Below are 22,257 nucleotides of genomic sequence, written 5' to 3'. Positions count from 1 at the left end.
CTCGATGGGCCAAATGGCCTCTTTCTGCACTGTAGGGATTCTATGGTTCTATGGTTCTACCCAGCCTCCCTTCATAGCTGATACGTTCCAGCCCAGGCAGCATCCTGGTGAATGTCTTCTGCATCATCTCCAGTTGTGGCAACCAGAACTACTCTGGTCCTCTGTAACTTCCTGGCGCCCTACCCTTCATTGTGTATTCCTTTGTCTTGTGAGCCCTCCAAAAATGCATCACCTCACACTTTTCAGGGTGAAATTCCATTTTGCACTGTTCTGCCCATCTGACCAGCCCCATCCAGATCATACTGTAAGCTCAGGCTTTCCTCCTCGCCATTTACCATACCATTTATGCACGTTTCATTTTCAAACTTACTGATCAATACCACTTAAATTCACATCTAAATCATAAATGTACGCTGCAAACAGCAAGGGTCCCAGCACCGATCCCGTGGAATACCTCCAATCACAAAATGAACCATCGACCATCACATTCTGCCTCCTGCCATGAAGCCAATTTTGAATCAAATTCCCAAATTGTCCTGGATTCCATGGGCTCTTATCTTCTTCATCAGTCTCCCAGGTGGAATTTGTCAAGAGCGTTATTGAAGTTCGTGCAGTTGGCATCACTTGCACTTGGAATCATAGAACCCCTACAGTGTAGAAGGAGGCCATTCGGCCCATTGAGTATGCACCGACAACAATTCCACGCAGGGCCCTATCCCTGTAAACACACATATTTACCTTGCTCGTCCCCCTGACACTCAGGGGCAATTTAGCATGGCCAATCCACCTAGCCGATACATTTTTGGACACTAAGTGGCAAGTTAGCATGGCCAATCCACCCAACCTGCACATCTTTGGACTATGGGAGGAAACTGGCACACCCAGAGGAAACCCATGCAGACATCGGGGAGAACATGCAGACTCCACACAGACAGTGACCCAAGCCGGGAACTGAACCCAGGTCCCTGGTGTTGTGAAGCAGCAGTGCTAACCACTGTGCCACCGTGCTGCCCTTCGCTCATCTACACATCTAGTCACTTCCTCAAAACATGTGATCAAATTTGTGAGGCACGCTGACAAAGCCATGCGGACTATCCTTGGTTAATCCTTGCCTTTCAAAGTGGAGATTTATTCTGCCCCATGGAAATGTTTCCCTCCCACTGGTGTTAGACTCACTGGCCTGTAATAACCTATTTTTCTTTCCCTATTTCCCTCACTGAAGAATGGCACCACATTAGTTGTCCCTCTGTCCTCTGGTCTGGGGTCAACTGTGGCCAAAGAAGATTTGAAAATTATCCACAGAGCCCCTTGCCTCATACAGCAGCTTGGGATACGTATTTTCAGGTCCTGGGAATTTATCTGCTTCTGAGCTGTAAAACTGTTAATATTTCCCCACATCTCAATGCTGAAATGTTCAATTGTATCACAGACTCCAGCCCTTATTTCTATACCCACACAGAGTCATAGAGTCATCGAGGTTTACCGCATGGAAACAAGCCCTTTGGCCCAACCTGTCCATGCCACCCTTTTTTTTTTAAACCACTAAGCTAGTCCCAATTGACCGCGCTTGGCCCATATCCCTCTATACCCATCTTACCCATGGAACTGTCTAAACGCTTTTTAAAAGACAAAATTGTACCCGCCTCTACTACTGTCTCTGGCAGCTTGTTCCAGACACTCACTCCCCTCTATGTGAAAGAATTGCCGCTCTGGGTCCTTTTGTATCTCTCCCCTCTCACCTTAAACTCATGTCCTCTATTTTTAGACTCCCCTACCTTTGGGAGAAGATGTTGACTATCGAGTTGATCAATGTTATTCTTACTCTTCGTTCCACACGCTTTCAGAGTAGATTGAATGGGTTGCCTGGAGTCAAGTGCAGAGAAACCCCATGGTCATGGGATCACTGGCAGTCACACACGATGGCATTTCCAATGATATAATGTATCCAATTTATTTTTGTGCAGTGTGTGCAGGAGGGTTTCCTGACACAATATGTGGATAGGCCGACAAGGGGTGAGGCCACATTGGATTTGGTATTGGGAAATGAACCGGGCCAAGTGTTAGATTTGGTTGTGGGAGAGAACTTTGGAGATAGTGACCACAATTCGGTGTCTTTTGTTATTGCAATGGAGAGGGATAGGGCCGGACGGCAGGGCAAGGCTTACAATTGGGGGAGAGGTAATTATGATGCGATTAGGCAAGAATTAGGGGGCATAAGATGGGAACAGAAACTGTCAGGGAAAGGCACTGATGAAAAGTGGAACTTTTTCAAGGAACAAATACTGGGTGTCCTTGATAGGTATGTCCCTGTCAGGCAGGGAGGAAATGGCCGAGTGAGGGAACCGTGGTTCACAAAAGAGGTGGAATGTCTTGTGAAAAGGAAGAGGGAAGCTTATGTAGGGATGAGGAAACAAGGTTCAGATGGCTCGACTGAGGGTTACAAGTTAGCAAGGAACGAGCTGAAAAAGGGGCTGAGGAGAGCTAGGAGGGGACATGAGAAGTCCTTGGCGGGTCGGATCAAGGAAAACCCCAAGGCTTTTTACTCTTATGTGAGGAATAAAAGATTGACCAGGGTGAGGTTAGGGCCGGTCAAGGACAGTGGTGGGAACTTGTGTATGGAATCAGTAGAGATAGGCGAGGTGATGAATGAATACTTTTCTTCAGTGTTCACCAAGGAGAGGGGCCCTGTTTTTCAGGAAGAGAAGGTGTTACAGGCTAATAGGCTGGAGGAAATAGATGTTCGGAGGGAGGATGTATTGGCAGTTTTGAATAAACTGAAGGTCGATAAGTCCCCTGGGCCTGATGAAATGTATCCTAGGATTCTTTGGGAGGCGAGGGATGAGATTGCAGAGCCTTTGGCTTTGATCTTTGGGTCCTCGCTGTCCACGCGGGTGGTGCCAGAGGACTGGAGAGTGGCAAATGTTGTTCCTCTGTTTAAGAAAGGGAATAGAAATGACCCTGGTAATTATAGACCGGTTAGTCTTACTTCGGTGGTTGGTAAATTGATGGAAAAGGTCCTTAGGGATGGGATTTACGACCATTTAGAAAGATGCGGATTAATCCGGGACAGGCAGCACGGATTTGTGAAGGGCAAATCGTGCCTCACAAATTTGATAGAATTTTTTGAGGAGGTAACTAGGTGTGTTGATGAAGGTAGGGCGGTTGATGTCATATACATGGATTTTAGTAAGGCGTTTGATAAGGTCCCCCATGGTCGGCTTATGATGAAAGTGAGGAGGTGTGGGATAGAGGGAAAGTTGGCCGATTGGATAGGTAACTGGCTGTCTGATCGAAGACAGAGGGTGGTGGTGGATGGAAAATTTTCGGACTGGAGGCAGGTTGCTAGCGGAGTGCCGCAGGGATCGGTGCTTGGTCCTCTGCTCTTTGTGATTTTTATTAATGACTTAGAGGAGGGGGCTGAAGGGTGGATCAGTAAATTTGCTGATGACACCAAGATTGGTGGAGTAGTGGATGAGGTGGAGGGCTGTTGTAGGCTGCAAAGAGACATAGATAGGATGCAAAGCTGGGCTGAAAAATGGCAAATGGAGTTTAACCCTGATAAATGTGAGGTGATTCATTTTGGTAGGACTAATTTAAATGTGGATTACAGGGTCAAAGGTAGGGTTCTGAAGACTGTGGAGGAACAGAGAGATCTTGGGGTCCATATTCACAGATCTCTAAAGGTTGCCACTCAAGTGGATAGAGCTGTGAAGAAGGCATATAGTGTGTTAGCTTTTATTAACAGGGGGTTGGAGTTTAAGAGCCGTGGGGTTATGCTGCAACTATACAGGTCCTTGGTGAGACCGCATTTGGAATATTGCGTGCAGTTCTGGTCAAGGATGTGGAAGCGCTGGAAAGAGTGCAGAGGAGATTTACCAGGATGCTGCCTGGTTTGGAGTGTCGGTCTTATGAGGAAAGGTTGAGGGAGCTGGGGCTGTTCTCTCTGGAGCGGAGGAGATTGAGGGGAGACTTAATAGAGGTTTATAAAATGATGAAGGGGATAGATCGAGTGAACGTTCAAAGACTATTTCCTCGGGTGGATGGAGCTATTACAAGGGGGCATAACTATAGGGTTCATGGTGGGAGATATAGGAAGGATATCAGAGGTAGGTTCTTCACGCAGAGAGTGGTTGGGGTGTGGAATGGACTGCCTGCAGTGATAGTGGAGGCAGACACTTTAGGAACAATTAAGCGGTTATTGGATAGGCACATGGAGCACACCAGGATGGTAGGGAGTGGGATAGCTTGATCTTGGTTTCAGATGAAGGTCGGCACAACATCGTGGGCCGAAGGGCCTGTTCTGTGCTGTACTGTTCTATGTTCTATCTATTATAAATTATATAATATATTAAATCTAGCTACTGTGCTATATCTGAGGGAGGCAATGGCCTTGTGGTGTTATCATTCGACTATTAATCTAGAAACACAGCTAATGTTCTGGGGTCTGGGTTCGAATCTCGCCATGGCATATGGTGGAGCTTAAATTCAATTAAAAAAATAAATCTGGAATTTGGAATCAAATGATGACCATGAAACCATTGTTGATTGTTGGAAAAACCCATCTGATTCACTGATGTCTTTTAGGGAAGGAAATCTTACCTGGTCTGGCTTACATGTGAATCTCAGCTGCCCTTGGGCAATGAGGGAAGGGCAAAAACAGCTGGCCAGCCAGCGATGCCCATGTTCCATGAATGAGGTTTCAAAAAATGTCCACATTTGTTACACTTAATACCAACGCGAACTTCTCACTCTGCAGTTATATGCTCCTGCCTGTGGTGGCAGTGTTGCGTCACTGGAGGCCAGATGGCATCAGTCAAAAGGAGGTTGCTATGCAGAAACCGCTGACTTGCACTGTGCGGACAGTGTCCCAAGCATCACCGAAATTACCCTATTGGTTTGTAGTCTGCCACCGTGACCTTTAGAGTAAAACTGTCTCGTCTGAATCTGTTAATACAGTGCGAAGTGGGTGGGCTCTTCCCTGAAGACAGAAGTTGTAACCTCACAGGTTTGCTTGATACTGAACATTGAGACTTTATCTTAACTCCATCTCCCCACTGTGGCTCCGTAACCCTTCCTATCACTGCATTACTAAAATCTATTAATTTCAGTTTAACATATTTTCTTGAAGCACCAATCCACCCCCCCCCCACCCCCCCACCTCCGTCCCCACTGCCCCACTGCCCCACTCCCCCAACCCCCGTCCCCCCAGCAGCTTTTTTTGGTGGGAGAGTTTCGCAGGTCTCTGCTACTCTTTGCTTTTGTGTGAAGAATTGTTTGCTATCACTGCCTGTGAATGGCCTGGCTTTGAATTTAAGGTCCTACTGCCTTGTTCTGGACTCTGGCACCAGAAAAAATAGTTTTTCCCCATCTCCCCTATCAACTCCCTTAAGCACCTTAAACACTTCGGTTTGATCGCCCTTCATCTTCTGTATTCGAGGGAATACAAGTTGAGTTTATTCAGTCTATCTTCTATTTAAGCCTATTAACTCGAGGACGACGCTGCACCATCTCTTAGCCTCCGCCCCACCAAGCCCAGTATATCCTTCCTGACGTGTGGTTCCTCGAACTGAATGCAGTATCCAAATTGGCTTTTTAAAATATGTGTAGGTTAGGCTTGGCCATGCTAAATTTCCCCTTAGTTTCAGGGTGATTAACAGGGTTAATACGTGGGGTTACAGGGATAGGGCCTGGGTGGGATTGTTGTCGGTGTAGACTCAATGGGCCGAATGGCCTCCTTCTGCACTGAAGGGATTCGATGATTCTATGAATTAGATTTTAGTATAATTGCAACCTCAGTTTCACGTTTATATTCCATATCTTTATATTTCATTCGTCTTTTCAAATATTTTTTGCACCAGTCCCACTAGCATTTTCCTACAAAAGGCAGGCCTTCAGACCTGGTGCAGTCACAAATACCACATGCCTTGTCCACCCTGAATCGTGTAATCTCCTGGAGAGGCATCAGAACTAAAATGAGGAAAACTGGCAGAGTTCACTTCAGGAAAACTGAAGTATCTCCCTCTCACAAACCTGATAAATGTGAGGTGATGCACATTGGAAAAAGACACAAGATGAAGGAGGATTTAATAAATGGCAGAACACTGAGTAGCTCAGAGGGATCTTGGTGTAATTATTCACAGATCCCTGAAGGCGGCAGAGTACATGAATAGGCACAGCTTTGGTGGCGCGGAGGGCCTGTTTCTGTGCTGTATTGTTCTTTGTTTGTTGGTCTTTGATCGTTAAGAAGACATATGGGACACTTGCTTTTATCAGTAAGGTAGAGGATTGTTTTCTCTCGGGCAGAAAAGGCTGAGGGGGGACATCATTGAGGTGTATAAGATTATGAGGGATATGGACAGGGTGTGTAGGGAGCAGCTGTTCCCCTTAGTTGAGCGGCCACTCACGAGGGGACATAGTTTTGGGGGCAGGAGATTCAGGGGAGATTTGAGAAAACGTTTTTCACTCAGAGTGTGGTGGGATTGTGGAAGGCACTGTCTGAGAAATTAGTGAAGGCCAGAAACCTTGCAACCTTAAAAGAAATTGAATGAGCAGTTGAAACATCAGAAAATTCAAGGATTTGGGACAAGTGCAGGAAAATGCGATTAGCGCGACTTTAGTGGAAGTTATTGTTGGTGTAGACTCGATGGACCAAAGGGCCTTTTCTGCACTGTGTGGCTCTCGCGCCCTCTCTCGCCCCTCATCCAATAATGTGCACGTGGATTCTGTGTCCTCTATTCTCCAGTACAATGTCGGGGGGAGTCTTTAACCTCAGGTAAGTATCCTTGGTAATCCATATTGGGAAATTCATGTGCCTCTGGCTACGAAACACATGAATCCAGCCCCAGGTTTCAGTGGGTGTAACATATGGTGTCCATAAGGTGACATTACATTGCATAGAATTTTGTTGAATGTATGAAATGAACTTCCGCTCCCATAACTGTGTCATGAAACTTACGGAATACAAAGATGCATTGATAGAGTGGACGTGGAGCCGATGTTTCCACTGGTGGGAGAGACTCGAACTCGAGGGCACAACCTCAGGCTATAGGGTCGATCCATTAAAACTGAGATGAGGAGGAATTTCTTCAGCTAGAGGGTGGTGAATCTGTGGAACTCATTACCACAGAGGGCTGTGGAGGCCAGCTCACTGAGTGTCTTTAAGACAGAGAGACAGGTCCTTGATCAATAAGGCGATCAAGGGTTACGGAGAGAAGGCAGGGAAATGGGGATGAGAATCGTATAAGCCATTATTGAATGGAGGAGCAGGCTCGATGGGCCGAATGGCCTAATTCTGCTCCTATATCTTATTGTCTTATGCCCTTTATTATTTTTTAGACCTTAAGTATCCTCTGCTCCAGTCTATCAAGCCTCTCCTCATAATTCAAACCATCACAGTGAATCTTTTCTGCACCCCTTCCAGTTTAATAATTTCCTTTCTAAAATACGGTGACCAGAACTCTACACAGCATTCCAAGTGTGGCCTTACCAATGTCTTGTACAACTTCAACAAGACGTCCCAAATCCTGGTTTCAATGATCTGACCAATGAAACACATCCTTCTACATAGCGAGCCTTGCCGTGGGCGGCGATGGACTAGTGCTCTTATCGATAGTCTATTAATCCAGAAACTCAACGAGTGTTCCGGGGACCTGGGTTAATCCCGTCACGGCAGATGGCGGAATTTAAATTCAATAACAAATATCTGGGATGAATAATCTGATGACCATGAAACCACTGTCATTTGTCGGAAAAAACCCCATCTGGTTCACAAATGTCCTTTAGGGAAGGCTATCTGCCGACCACCTGGTCTGGCCTACATGTGACTCCAGAGTCACAGCAATGTGGTTGACTCTCAACTGCCCTCCAAGGGGCAACTAGGGATGGGCAATAAATGCTGGCCAGCCAGCAACGCCCATGTCCCATGAACGAAAAATTTAAAGAATGCAAAAGTTTAAATTAAAACCATCTTCTGTCTTGTGACGTTACTGTGCCTGTAAGAAAGGCATTTTAAGCATGTTCTCTGGAGCTCGAAGTAGCTCTTTTTTTCGTTGCTGCCAACCTGTTTGATTTGATGTCCGTTTGTTGCTTCTTAAGTGGCGTTTTGTTTTTATTCTAATCTGGGCCCAATGCACTCTCTGGGAGTTTATGACTCTCTTTGAATTGTTGTGGGAGGATCGATTGACAGGTCAGTGGGACAGCCTTTTTCTCTCTCTTTTACTTGCAGTTTTGGAAGCTGGCTGGTTCGAAGGTGTTTGGACTCCAGGTTGGATGAGGTGTGCTTGTCTCTCTCCCTGATGTTAGAAATTCACCTGGCTAGCTGGAAGCAGGTTTCCTTGCCTTCCTGGAGTGAACGTCTCGCTGTTGGTGGTTTGCTAGCTCGAGGCAGCAATGACTTTATCTCTACCTCGAGGTGCTGGGTGTTCCAGAACGGAGAGGCCAGAGCTTCAATTCTCCACCCAAAGGAATCATTCACAGCACTTGTTGCAGAGCTGAAAAAAATCAGGTGAGCATTCTTATTTTCTGTGCTAACCCGAGGGTGGGTGTACGTTTGTCAGGAGGTTTTGTTGCGTTGGAACAGTACATTTAGTTGTGAAGGTATACACAATTTCAGACATCTCATTTATAATTGGTCAAAGTTATTGCTAATTTTCTTTCTGTTTGTTCACTCTATTCTTAAATAAACTTTGTTTGGTAAAAGCTCACCTGTGGGTCTTTTGAGTCATATCGAGAGTGAAACATCTGATGCTTACCCGCGGCAAATTGGTGTTTGCACTGAGAAAACCTAATGGGCCATTGAAACCCTTGAAGCTGATGTTCTTGGCATCATAGCCTGGCTGCTCCGGGATCCAACTCCAGATATCCGCCTGTATCTCATAACCTTAATAAGGAATAATCACCTCGGGTTGGAGTCAACGTGTGATATTGCTTTAGTTGCCATTTGCAAATGAGATTTCCCAAATTCTGTCCGAGTTTGTGTGACTAGTTGGGTGGGATTTTATGGTCTCACTCGTGCCAAAATCGTAAAATCCCATCCAAGGTCAACAAACTTTTTGATGCACATCCCTCGTCCGCACCAATTCTCGAGGTGGGAGTGGGACGTTAAAATTCCAGCCATTATGTCTTAATGACCTTAATGACCAGGGCGGCATGGTGGCACAGTGGTTAGCCCTGCTGCCTCACAGCGCCTGGGACCCAGGTTCGATTCCAGCTGGGTCACTGTCTGTGTGGAGTCTGCATATTCTCCCTGCATCTGCGTGGGTTTCTTCTAGATGCTCCGGTTTCCTCTCAAAGTCCAAAAGACGCGCGGGTTAGATTGATTGGCCATGATAAATTGACCCTAGTATTGGGGGGATAGCAGGGGAAATATGTGGGGTTGCAGGAATAGGGCCTGGGTAGGATTGCGGTCGGTGCAGACTCGATGGTCCAAATGGTCTCCTTCTGCACTCTCAGCACTCTCTGATTCTGTGACCTTCTTGTGAAATCTGGTTTGACAAATTCTTTCCAAGGATCATAGACCCCCAAAGCAGCAGTTAAAACGTTTTTTCTGATCGACCCGAGTTTTCCCAATTTAATTCTCCAAAAAAAATACAACTCACCCCTAGATTTCTCAAATCCAGGAATAGAACAATGGGTTTAATTCATCTGATCCCATAGCTTCACCCTGGAATTTCAGACATGATCCCAATCCATCTCCCTGGAAGCAGGCTGAGGAGAATGGGAACAGCACACAGAATGCTGTTGTGTTTCACCCCGAGATTAGCTTCATATTGTATCGCTGTGGCCCCACACATGTTTCCAGCATAGCAGCATCGTCCCATAGCATTGTTGCCTCAGTGAATCTGCTGCTGAAATTCCCAACCATGGGTTTGTTACAGCTCACATTTCTTTTTAACTTTAATTTTAATAACTTTATTTAATCGTCACAAAGAAGTTTACATTTGCACTGCAATGAAGTTACTGTGAAAATCTCCTATTCGCCACAGTCCAGCACCTCTTCGGGTACGCTGAGGGAGAATTTAGCACGGCCAATGCACCTAACCAGCACATCTTTCGGACAGTGGGAGGAAACAGGAGCAGCTGGAGGAAACCCACGAAGACACGGGGAGAACGTGCCAACTCCGCACAGACAGTTGCTCCAATGTTAACGATGACAACTTTGTATTGGTTATAATGTGACCAATGGTAATAAGCTGTGAGGGTCAGCTGACCCAGTAAAGCATGGAACGGATTACAGAATGATGTGATGATCAGCTGACCAGCTGAATCAGTATAAATAAGAACCTGTTGGGAATTGTGTTGAATTGACCCAGGGTGAGGCCCCAAGTTTGGAGTAATTAAGTTTCTTTATTAAACTCTTTCTTTGACTTATAAGTTGGAGTAAGTTTTGTTATATTTTTATTTTCTGCATTTGAAGAGCTCCTTCCAAAGAAACAACGGTCACCGAGGCCGGACTCGAACCTGGGTCCCTGGTGCTATGCAGCAGCAGTGCTAACCACTGTGCCACCGTGCTGCCCCAATGACAGCAATGCATTTAAATTGTAGAAATCATAGAATCCCTACAGTGCAGAACGAGGCAATTTCGTCCATCGAGTCTACACCGACCACAATCCCAGCCAGGCCCAATCCCCGTAACCCTGTGTATTAACCCAGCTGGTCCCGCTGACACTGATGGGCAATTTAGCATGGCCAATCAACCTAACCGGCACACATTTGGATTGTGGGAGTGGACTGGAGAACCTGGAGCAAACCCACGCAGACACAGGGAGAATGTGCAGACTCCGCGCAGACAGTTACCCAAGCTGGGAATCGAACCCGGGTCCCTGGCGCTGTCAGGCAGCAGTGCTACCCACTGTGCCACTGTGCCGTCCCATGCAGCCTGACAATCCATGTTCTTCTCTCAGGAAAACAAAAAAAACTGTGTTCATCAAAAGCTCTGCTTCCCATGTCCTGACTGGCATTACTCCGAATCAGGCATTGGCACGGTGCTCACTTACTTAGTTGGGGCGGCAGGGTGGCACAGTGGTTAACACTTTTGCCTCACAGCGCCAGCGACCTGGGTTCACTTCGAGCCTTGGGTCACCATCTGTGTGGAGTCTGCACGTTCTCCCCATGGCTGCATGAGTTTCCTCCGAGTACTGTGGTTTCCACCCACAGTCCGAAAAACGTGCTGGTTAGGTGCGTTGGCCATGCTAAATTCTCCCTCAGTGTACCCGAACAGGCGCTGGGGTGTGGTGATTCGGGGATTTTCACACGTACGCAATACTCCAAATATTGCCGATCCAAAGTTTTATATTGCTGTAACATGATTTCCCAACTCCTGTACTCAATGCCCTGGCCGATGAAGGCAAGCATACCATACGCCTTCGGATCAGAGGTGTTAAGCAACTAGTACATAATGTACTGAAACTGCTGGATAGTTTGGACATTGGAATGAATGCATTATATTCTGGACAGCATAGATTTCATTTCAAAACCCATCAGTTTAGAATATGTTCAATGAAGGGAATAACTGCACGGTTCAATAAAAAAATTATATCTTTGATCCTGCCATATTTGGAATAGTATATCCAACTCTGGTCACCACACTACCAGAAGGGAGTGGAGGCTTTGGAGAGAGTGCAGAAAAGGTTTTCCAGGACGTTGCCTGATATGGACGGGAGAGATTGAATAAACTGGGATTGTTCGCCCTGGAAAGACAGAGGCTGAGGGGCGACCTGGTAGAGGTTCATAAAATTAGATAGGGTGAACAGTTGGAAGCTTTTTCCCACAGCAGAAATGATAATTGCGAGAGGGCACAAGTTGAAGGTAAGGGAGAAAGGTTCAGTGGAGATGTGCGGGGAAAGTTTTTTTACTCAGAGGGTGGTGAGGGGCCTGGGATGCACTGCCAAGTGAGGTAGTTGAGGCAGACACGTTAGCGAGATTTAAGACTTATCTGGATAGACACATGAACAGACGGCGAATAGAGTGTTACAGGCGGTTGGTTGAGATACGACACGGTGATCAGTGCAGTCTTGGAGCGCCGAAAGGCCTCTTCCTGTGCGGTACTGCACTTTGGGTTCTTTGTTCATATCAATAACCGGGTCAATCAAAGAACACGGTGGGAGTGAAACATGGATTATTTGGCTGAATCAAATTTTAGATACACTCAAAATGAAAGTCAAGAGAAAGGAATAACAGCAGTACAATTAAACTGGGACTCATAGCTTCAGCACTGGAAAATAATCACCTCCGGGGATCTCAACCGCTGCTATGATGGGGTTGTAAATCATTACTGTCTGTTGTTAAGAAGGCATATGGTGTCTTGGCGTTTATTGGTAGGGGGATTGAATTTAGGAGTCGTAGCGTTATGTTGCAACTGTACACAACTCTGGTGCGGCCGCACTTGGAGTACTGTGTGCAGTTCTGGTCCCCACATTACAGGAAGGATGTGGAGGCTTTGGAGAGCGTGCAGAGGAGGTTTACCAGGATGTTGCCTGGTATGGAGGGGAGATCCTATGAGGAGAGGCTGAGGGATTTGGGATTGTTTTCGCTGGAAAGGCGGCGGCTAAGAGGGGATCTTATTGAAACATATAAGATGATTCGAGGTTTAGATAGGGTGGATAGTGATAGCCTTTTTCCTCTGATGGAGAAATCCAGCACGAGGGGGCATGGCTTTAAATTGAGGGGGGGTAGTTATAGAACCGATGTCAGGGGTAGGTTCTTTACCCAGAGGGTGGTGAGGGATTGGAATGCCCTGCCAGCATCAGTAGTAAATGCGCCTAGTTTGGGGGCGTTTAAGAGATCCGTAGATAGGTTCATGGACGAAAAGAAATTGGTTTAGGTTGGAGGGTCACAGTTTTTTTTTTTTAACTGGTCGGTGCAACATCGTGGGCCGAAGGGCCTGTTCTGCGCTGTAATGTTCTATGTTCTATGTTCTATGTTCTATGTCTGTACTATTGGCGGAAACTCCAGATATGGCGACTCAGTGAATGGAGCTCTCATTTTGTCGAACGCGTGCTGAACACAAGGCTCCAAGTGACTCTCTGTAATGTGAGTCTCAGAGAACACCTGGATTTATAATTGAGATAAGCTCCCATGGGATCTGACACAGCAGACATGAGGGAGACGCTTCCAATCCTTAGGGAATCACACTGACTGAAGGCGATTGAACATCACATGTAATGGAGTGTGACAGCTTCGCAAATATGACGCAAATAGATCTTTAAAGTATTCAGATTTCAAATATTGGTTTTCTTCATGTGAATGAGTCCAGCACGGTGGCACAGGAATTCACACTGCTGCCTCATAGTGCCAAGAACCCGGGTTTGATTCCCAGTTTGGGTCGCAGTCAGTGTGGAGTTTGCAAGTTCTCCCCTGTGTCTGTGTTGGTTTCCTCCGGGTGCTCCGGTTTTCTCCCACAATCCGAAAGACGTGCTGGTTAGGTACATGGGCCGAGCTAAATTCTCCTTCAGTGTACCCAAACAGGTATCGCAGAGTGGCAACTAGAGGATTTTCCAAGTAACTTCATTGCAGTGTTAATGTAAGCCTGCTTGTGGCAAGAATAAATAAACTTTAAACTAGTCGCCATTCTTTTAGAATGAGGTGGTGCTCTTCTAATATGGAAAGGAGGAGATTCCATCTCATTAAGAGGGTTGTGTGCCTTTGTAACTCTCTGCCTCAGAAGATGGTGGATGTGGCGGTTATGGAATATCTGTAAGGGGTGGGGGGGGGGTGCGGGGGGCGGAGGTTGATAGATTACTGCTGGGCAAGGGAAATAAAGGTTACCAGCTGTGATGTTACAGAATGGCGGAGCAGACCCGGGGTACCAATAGGCTACTTCAACTCCAATTCTGTTTATTTGTTTCTTAGCAAAAATGACCCAAATTGATATTGCAGAAAGCGAGGCAGGGGATCATGAAATTGCCCCACAGTGCCAGGCACCCAGGTTCTATTCCATACCTGTGTGGGTTTCATCCCCAAAAGTTTTAGAGGCGAGGTGGATTGGCCATACTAAATTGCCCCACCGTGTCCAAAGATGTGTATATTAGGTGAATTGGCCATAATTAATGCAAGGGATTAAGGGGATAGGGCGGAGATGGGATTACATTTGGCCGATTCGCTGCATAATTGATGGGCCGAATGGTCTCCTTCAACATTGGACGGTTTCTATGATTCTCTGGAGTTCTGATTTTCATCATTCCAAAGATTGTGATGTCACCAACATAAGGCCCGTTCATTCCTCACTCCTCAGTACTGTGACAAAATGTCACAAAATATGTTTAGACACCGTTTGAATGTAGGCAAATGTGCTAAAAACTGAATTAGCATTACTGGCATTCAGCTAGAAACATCGCTACAAGCTTTGGCAAGTGGGAAGTCCAGGTAAAGGCTGCACAAAGTTACTGCTCTGTCGACAACCACAAGAAACGACAAAGGGTGTGAATGTAGCCCAGTCCATCACCCAAACCAGCCTCACGTCCATCGACTCCGTCTATACTTTCCGCTGCCTCCGGAAAAGCAGTCAGCTTAATCAAGGACCCCACATACCCCGGACATTCGCTCTTCCATCATCTTCCATCGAGGAAAAGATACAAGTCTGAGATCATGTACCAACTGACTCAAGAAGTTTCTTTCCTGCTGTCATCAGACTTTTGAATGGATCTACCTGATATTCAGTTGATCTTTCTCTGCACCCTAGTTATAACTGTGACATTGTCTCTGCACCCTCTCTTTTCCTTCTCCATGTCCGTAAAGCACGCAAGAAACAGTACTTTTAACTGTATACTAATACATGTGACAATAATAAAGCAAATCAATATAATCAAAAATCAAATCAGATGATCTATCATACGGTATGAGGTACAGTGCAGGTCCAATTTTGGAAGCCAGTTCATTACTCTCTTTGTTTAATGAATCTATATGTAATTACCAGTGGATATTTAATCCCATTCATTAGCTGCTCTCGAAACTTTGTCTGACTCACCGCATAAATGCATGTGTTAGTGCAGCAACTTAAGAGTAGTAGCATGTGACTGGTTTGATCTACGATATACATAGGGTCATAGAAGCCTTTGGAATAATAATGGTTTGTAATGCGGAGCAATACGAAATACACCACATAGGACACCCAGAGAAGAACAAAGTAGCTGGATATGCTGAAGAGTAAGATGACAGATTTTCTCCGATTCTCCAGTTCAGGATCATTTTGATACTTCTCATTCTTGATGGATCTCAGTCTCCTACGCACCTTACTAACTGCGAAAATGTGTCCCACCGTCAGAGCATTAAATAGTAATATCAAAATTATCGGGAGAAGTGGTGTCAACCACCGGTGAATCCAATTAAACGTTATCCATGCATCGAGAGTATAATATTCAAGTTTCCGACTGCAGCCCCATGGTACATTGCCCATTATAATTACGGACTCATATGCAAAGTACCAGGGTGTGTTCTTCAAACAGAAGATCGGGCAAATGGTTCCTATGACGGCAGATGCAATCCTGTCAGTGCAATACTTAGTCTTCATCTTCTGGCAGCAAATGGCGACATAGCGATCAAATGTGAAAGCGACTGTTAGCCAGACAGAAATATCTGTGGACGCGTGATTCAGGGCAGATTGTAAAGAGCAGACAGGAGTAATGAACAGGTAATTCGTCTGAAAATAAGCATTCTTAATTCGAGTCAATATCACATAATTCAAGACCACCAGCAAATCAGCCACTGCCATGGCCACCAAGTACCGAGTGACGGAACTGGAGAGACCACACTTCCCCCGGGAGAGAACCGCAATCGTCATCAGGTTAGCTGTAAAGAATAAGAAAAATGGGGAGCAGAAAATCAGCACCAACCTGATAGATACTACTTGCAATCCAGAATCATTTTTAAACCCTGGAATGTAGCAAACAATTCCTTTGCAATTCAATAGAAGCAAATGAGTGATAACAGTGAACCATAGGGCAAGGGGGAGGTGATGGCAACGTGGCGGGACTATAAATTCAGAAATTCAGCTAATGTTCTGGCGACCTGCATTCGAATCCCGCCACAGCAGATGGTGGAATTTGGATTCCATAAATAATGTCTGGGGCGGGGGTTTTATGGCCTCGCCCGTCCCGAAACTGTAAAATTCCGCCTGAGGTCAACGGACCTTTCCATGTTTCGCCCCCCTCATCTGCTCCGATTCCCGTGGCTGGCAGGGTAATAGGTTTCCAGCCCTGGGAATAAGAATTTACTAATGGCCATGAAACCATTGTCGATTGTCGGAAAAATCCATCTGGTTCACTAATGTGGTTGAGAGAAGGAAATCTGCTGTCCTTACCTGATCTGGCCTACACGCGACTCCAGAGACACAGCAATGTGTTTGGCACTCAACTGCCCTCGGGCAACTAGGGATGTGCTATAAATACTGGCCAGCCAGCGACGACCCTGTCCCACAAATGAATAAAAGTGGTCTAACTTCTGTGGAGTTGCAGCTCGATTTGATGCGATTTGATTTGACTTATTATTGTCACATATATTCGTATATGGTGAAAAGTATTGATTCTTGCGCGCCTACACATACAAAGCATACCGTCCATAGAGAAGAAAAGGAGAGAGTGCAGATTGTAGTGCTAGAGTCATAGCTGGGGTGCAGAGAAAGATCAACTTAATGAAGGGATGAAGGACTACAACATAAAGGGAAAGACTCTTCGTGCTGTGGAGAATCAGAAGGACCTTGGGGTCCGGGTCCATTGGACTCTAAAATCGGCCCCGCAGGTGGAGGACGTGGTTAAGAAGGCGTATGGCGTGCTGGCCTTTATCAATCGAGGGATTGAGTTTAGGAGTCCGGGGGTAATGATGCAGCTATATAAGACCCTCGTCAGACCCCACTTGGAGTATTGTGCTCAGTTCTGGTCGCCTCATTACAGGAAGGATGTGGAAAAGATTGATAAGGTGCAGCACCTACCTCGCATTAAGTTGATCTTTCTCTATACCCTAGCTATAACTGTAACACTACATTCTGCATTCTCTCGATTCCTTCTCTATGAACGATATGCTTTGTCTGAATAGCATACAAGAAGCAATACTTTTCACTGTATCCCAATACATGTGACAATAACAAATCAAATCAAAATAGATTTGAACTGATCAACACCAGATGCATAGAATCTGGTATGATATCTGAAAATACAATTTTATTTGACAAACGTATAAGTTATTTTGGGATGTTTGTAAATAAAATGTATGTCAGGAATTGGTAGATTGTTATAGTTTATCATTGAATTTCCAGTCAAATGAAAACAATGAAAGTGAGACATACATGTTTATTATGCAACTTTAACAGCCAGGACGGGTGAGATAATTCTGTGGGTTGTTTTTTTGTAGACGGGATGCAGAGGAGATTCACAGGATGCTGCGTGGGATGGAACATTTAAGTTATGAAGAGAGTTTGGATAGGCTTGGGTTATTTTCGTTGGAACAGCGAAGACTGAGGGACGAGCTGATTGAGGTGTACAAGATTATGAGGGACATGGACAGAGTGTATAAGGGGCAGCTGTTTCCCTTAATTAAAGGGCCAGTCACGAGGGGATGTTGGTTCAAGGTGAGCGGCAGGAGGTTTAGAGGGGATTTTAGGAAAAACGTTTTTACCCAGAGGGTGGTGATGGTCTGGAATGCGCTGCCTGGGAGTGTGGTAGAGGCGGGTTGCCACAGATCCCATTTCCCAGCACTTGGCACGTCATAACATTCCGGGCTATGGGCCAAGTGCTGGTAAATGGGATTAGGTGGGAGTTCAGGTGTTTCTAATGTGTTGGTGCAGAGTCAGTGCGCCGAAGGGCCTCTTCTGCATGGTAAGATTCTATGATCTTTAAACAGAAAACAAAGAGTTGGAATGGATGGTACATTTCATGCCAAGCACCTACCCATATACCATAAGACCTTAAGATATAGGAGCAGGATTCGGCCATTAACTCATTAGGTCTGCTCTGCCATTCACTCATGGCTGATAAGTTTCTCAGCCCCATTCTCCCGTCGTTTCCCCATAACCTTTGATCCCCTTACCAAACCTATCTATCTCTGTCTTAAACACACTCAGTGACCTGACCTCCATAACCTTCTGTGGCAATGAATTCAACAGATGCACCATCCCCTGGTAGGAGAGATTCCTCTCATCTCGTCGTCCCTTTACTCTGAGGCTATGCCCTCGGATCCTAGCCTCTCCTAATAACGGGAACATCTTCCAGGAGAATCACATTCGATCTGGCTTCTCGTGAGCAGAGGAAGTGGCAAGGCCACACTCAGCTTTTTCTTAGTTAAGGATGCAACCCGTGTCCTGATGTCCAATTCATTCTTCCATTGGTCGTAAGGTTCAGCTTCACTGAACAACGGTTGACATTAATGGCAGGTCTTTTATATGAGGAGAGACGAAGTCGGTTAGGATTATATTCACTGGAGTTTTGAAGAGTGAGAGGGAATCTTATAGAAACTTATAAAATTGTAACAGGGTTAATAGGCTAGATTCAGATAGAATGTTCCCGATGGTGATAGAGTCCAGAACTAGGGATCATTCTTTGATGATAAGCGGTAAACTATTTAGGACTGAGGTGAGCAGAAATTTCTTCACTGGCAACCACCCGGCAATGTAGACAATTCCCAGGTCTGTCCTGAAGACAGGAACCACTACAAATCCAACCCGGCCAATTATCACCAGGCTGAATGGCCTCTTTCTGCACTGTAGGGATTCTGTGATTTGATCAAACATTAATAGGAATTATCTAAATGTTAGATTGTAAGGGGTTGGTGGAATTTGTGGAATTATTTCAGGGGAGCCTCCTTTGAGTAATAGGGAGTGTTGTTCCAGAAAGACTGGGTGAGAAATCGAGAAGTTTAAAGAAAATCCGAAGTGGAATATAATACTGGTCACCACACTGCCAGAAGGACGTGGGCATTGAGTACAAGAGTTGGCAAATCATTTTGCAGCAACATAAAACCTTGGTTAGGCCGCATTTAGAGTATTGCATGCAGTTCTGGTCACCCCCAAAACCAGACGGATAGAACATAGAACAGAGAACATAGAAAAGCTACAGCACAAACAGGCCCTTCGGCCCACCAGTTGCACCGAACATGTCCCTACCTACTAGGATTACGTATAACCAACTACCTTACTAACTTCCATGAACTTATCCAAACGTCTCTCAAAAGAACCTATCGAATCCGCATCCACCACCACTACCGGCAGCTGATTCCACGCACTCACCAACGTCTGAGTGAAAAACATGCCCCGAGTATCTCCTCTGTACCTACTCCCCAGCACGCTAAACCGGTGCCCTCTTGTGGCAACCATTTCAGCCTTGGGTAAAAGCCTCTGATAATCCACACGATCAACATCCCTTAACATCTTATAGACCCTATCAGGTCACCTCTCATCCTTTGCCTCTCCAAGGAGAAAAGACCCAGCTCTCTCAACCTATCCTCATAAGGCATGCCACCTAATCCAGGCAACATCCTTGCAAATCTCCTGTGCTCCCTTTCTATGGCTTCCACATCCTTTCTGTAATGAGGCGACCAGAACTGCACACAGTACTCCAGGTGGGGTCTGACCAGAGTCACATACAGCTACAGCATTATCTCCCGATTTCTGAACTCAATTTCTCTTTTGATGAAGGCCAGTAATCCATACGCCTTCTTAATCACAGCCTCCACCTGCGACGCTGCTTTGAGAGTCCTATGAACCCGGACCCCAAGATCCTTCTGATCTTCCACACTGCCAAGCGTCTTATCCTTAATTTTATATAAATTTCATCCTATTCTAACTGCCAAAATGAACCACCACACACTTATCTGGGTTGAAGTCCATTTGTCACTTCTCCACCCACTCTTGCATCTCATCTATGTCTCGTTGTAACTGCTGACATCCCTCTACACTATCCACAACCCCACCAAGCTTTGTGTCATCAGCAAACTTGCCAAACTAGATGTTCCCGTTATTAGGAGAGGCTAGGATCCGAGGGCATAGCCTCAGAGTAAAGGGACGACGAGATGAGAGGAATCTCTCCTACCAGGGGATGGTGCATCTGTTGAATTCATTGCCACAGAAGGTTATGGAGGTCAGGTCACTGAGTGTGTTTAAGACAGAGATAGATGTTTGTCTGGAGCTCTGCATGACAACGTTCCGATGAGACAGGGGGGTGTTGGTAGGGTACGGGAACCGTGGTGCACGAAGGTTGTGATGAACCTGGTAAATAAGAAAAGAGAGGCGTACAGAAGGTTCAGAGAGCTAGGAGGTGTTAAGGATTTAGAGGAGTATACGCGATGTAGGAAGGAGCTTAAGAAGGAAATTAGGAGAGCGAGAAGGGGTCATGAGAAGACCTTGGCGGGTAAGATTAAGGAGAATCCCAAGGCTTTCTACAAATATGTCAAGAGTAAAAGGATGAGATGTGAAGGCATAGGACCCTTAAAAGGTGAAGGGGGAAAAGTTTGTGCGGAACCGTTAGAAATGGCGGAGGTGCTTAATGAATACTTTACCTCGGTATTCACGGTGGAAAGGGATCTGGGTGGTTGTACTGCTGGATTGCGGAGGACAGAAAGGATCGAGCATGTGGACATAAAGAAAGAGGATGTGTTGGAACTATTGAATGGCATCAAGGTTGGTAAGTCGCCGGGACCGGATGGGATGTACCCCAGGTTACTGTGGGAGGCGAGAGAGGAGATTGCGGAGCCTTTGGCGATGATCTTTGCATCGTCGATGGAGACGGGAGAGGTTCCGGAGGATTGGAGGATTGCAGATGTGGTCCCTATATTCAAGAAAGGGAACAGGGACAGCCCGGGAAATTACCGACCGGTGAGTCTAACCTCAGTGGTTGGTAAGTTGATGGAGAGGATCCTGAGAGACAGGATTTATGATCATCTAGAGAAGTTTAGTATGATCAAAAGTAGTCAGCACGGCTTTGTCAGGGGCAGGTCGTGCCTTACGAGCCTGGTTGAGTTCTTTGAAAATGTGAACAAGCACATTGACGAAGGAAGAGCGGTGGATGTGGTCTATATGGACTTCAGCAAAGCGTTCGATAAGGTCCCCCATGCAAGACTTCTTGAGAAAGTGAGAGGGCATGGGATCCAAGGGGCTGTTGCCTTGTGGATCCAGAACTGGCTTGCCTGCAGAAGGCAGAGAGTGGCTGTGGAGGGGTCTTTCTCTGCATGGAGGTCAGTGACCAGTGGAGTGCCCCAGGGATCTGTTCTGGGACCCTTGCTGTTTGTCATTTTCATAAATGACCTGGATGAGGAAGTGGAGGGATGGGTTGGTAAGTTTGCTGACGACACCAAGGTAGGTGGTGTTGTGGATAGTTTGGAGGGATGTCAGAAGTTGCAGCGAGACATAGATAGAATGCAAGACTGGGCGGAGAAGTGGCAGATGGACTTCAACCCGGATAAGTGTGTAGTGATCCATTTTGGCAGATCCAATGGGATGGAGCAGCAGTATAAAATGAAGGGTACCATTCTTAGCAGTGTAGAGGATCAGAAGGACCTTGGGGTCCGGGTCCATAGGACTCTTAAATCGGCCTCGCAGGTGGAGGATGCGGTCAAGAAGGCGTATGGCGTACTGGCCTTCATTAATCGAGGGATTGAGTTTAGGAGTCGGGAGATAATGCTGCAGCTTTATAGGACCCTGGTTAGACCCCACTTGGAGTACTGCGCGCAGTTCTGGTCACCTCATTACAGGAAAGATGTTGAAGCCATTGAAAGGGTGCAGAGGAGATTTACAAGGATGTTGCCTGGATTGGGGGGCATGCCTTATGAGGATAGGTTGAGGGAGCTTGGTCTCTTCTCCCTGGAGAGACGAAGGATGAGAGGTGACCTGATAGAGGTTTACAAGATGTTGAGGGGTCTGGATAGGGTGGACTCTCAGAGGCTATTTCCAAGGGCTGAAATGGTTGCTACGAGAGGACACAGGTTTAAGGTGCTGGGGGGTAGGTACAGGGGGGATGTCAGGGGTAAGTTTTTCACTCAGAGGGTGGTGGGTGAGTGGAATCGGCTGACGTCGGTGGTGGTGGAGGCAAACTCGTTGGGGTCTTTTAAGAGACTTCTGGATGAGTACATGGGATTTAATGGGATTGAGGGCTATAGATAGGCCTAGAGGTGGGGATGTGATCGGCGCAACTTGTGGGCCGAAGGGCCTGTTTGTGCTGTGGCTTTCTATGTTCTATGTTCTATGTTCTAAACCATCCTTCTGCTTCCTCATCCAGGTCATTTGTAAAAGTCACAAAGAGCTAGGGTCCCAGAACAGATCCCTGGGCACTCCACCGGTGA

Source organism: Mustelus asterias, chromosome 31 (assembly GCF_964213995.1).
Source record: "Mustelus asterias chromosome 31, sMusAst1.hap1.1, whole genome shotgun sequence".
NCBI lineage: Eukaryota > Metazoa > Chordata > Chondrichthyes > Carcharhiniformes > Triakidae > Mustelus > Mustelus asterias.
The sequence above is the reverse complement of the archived record's forward strand: the minus strand, read 5'-3'. Positions refer to the sequence as shown.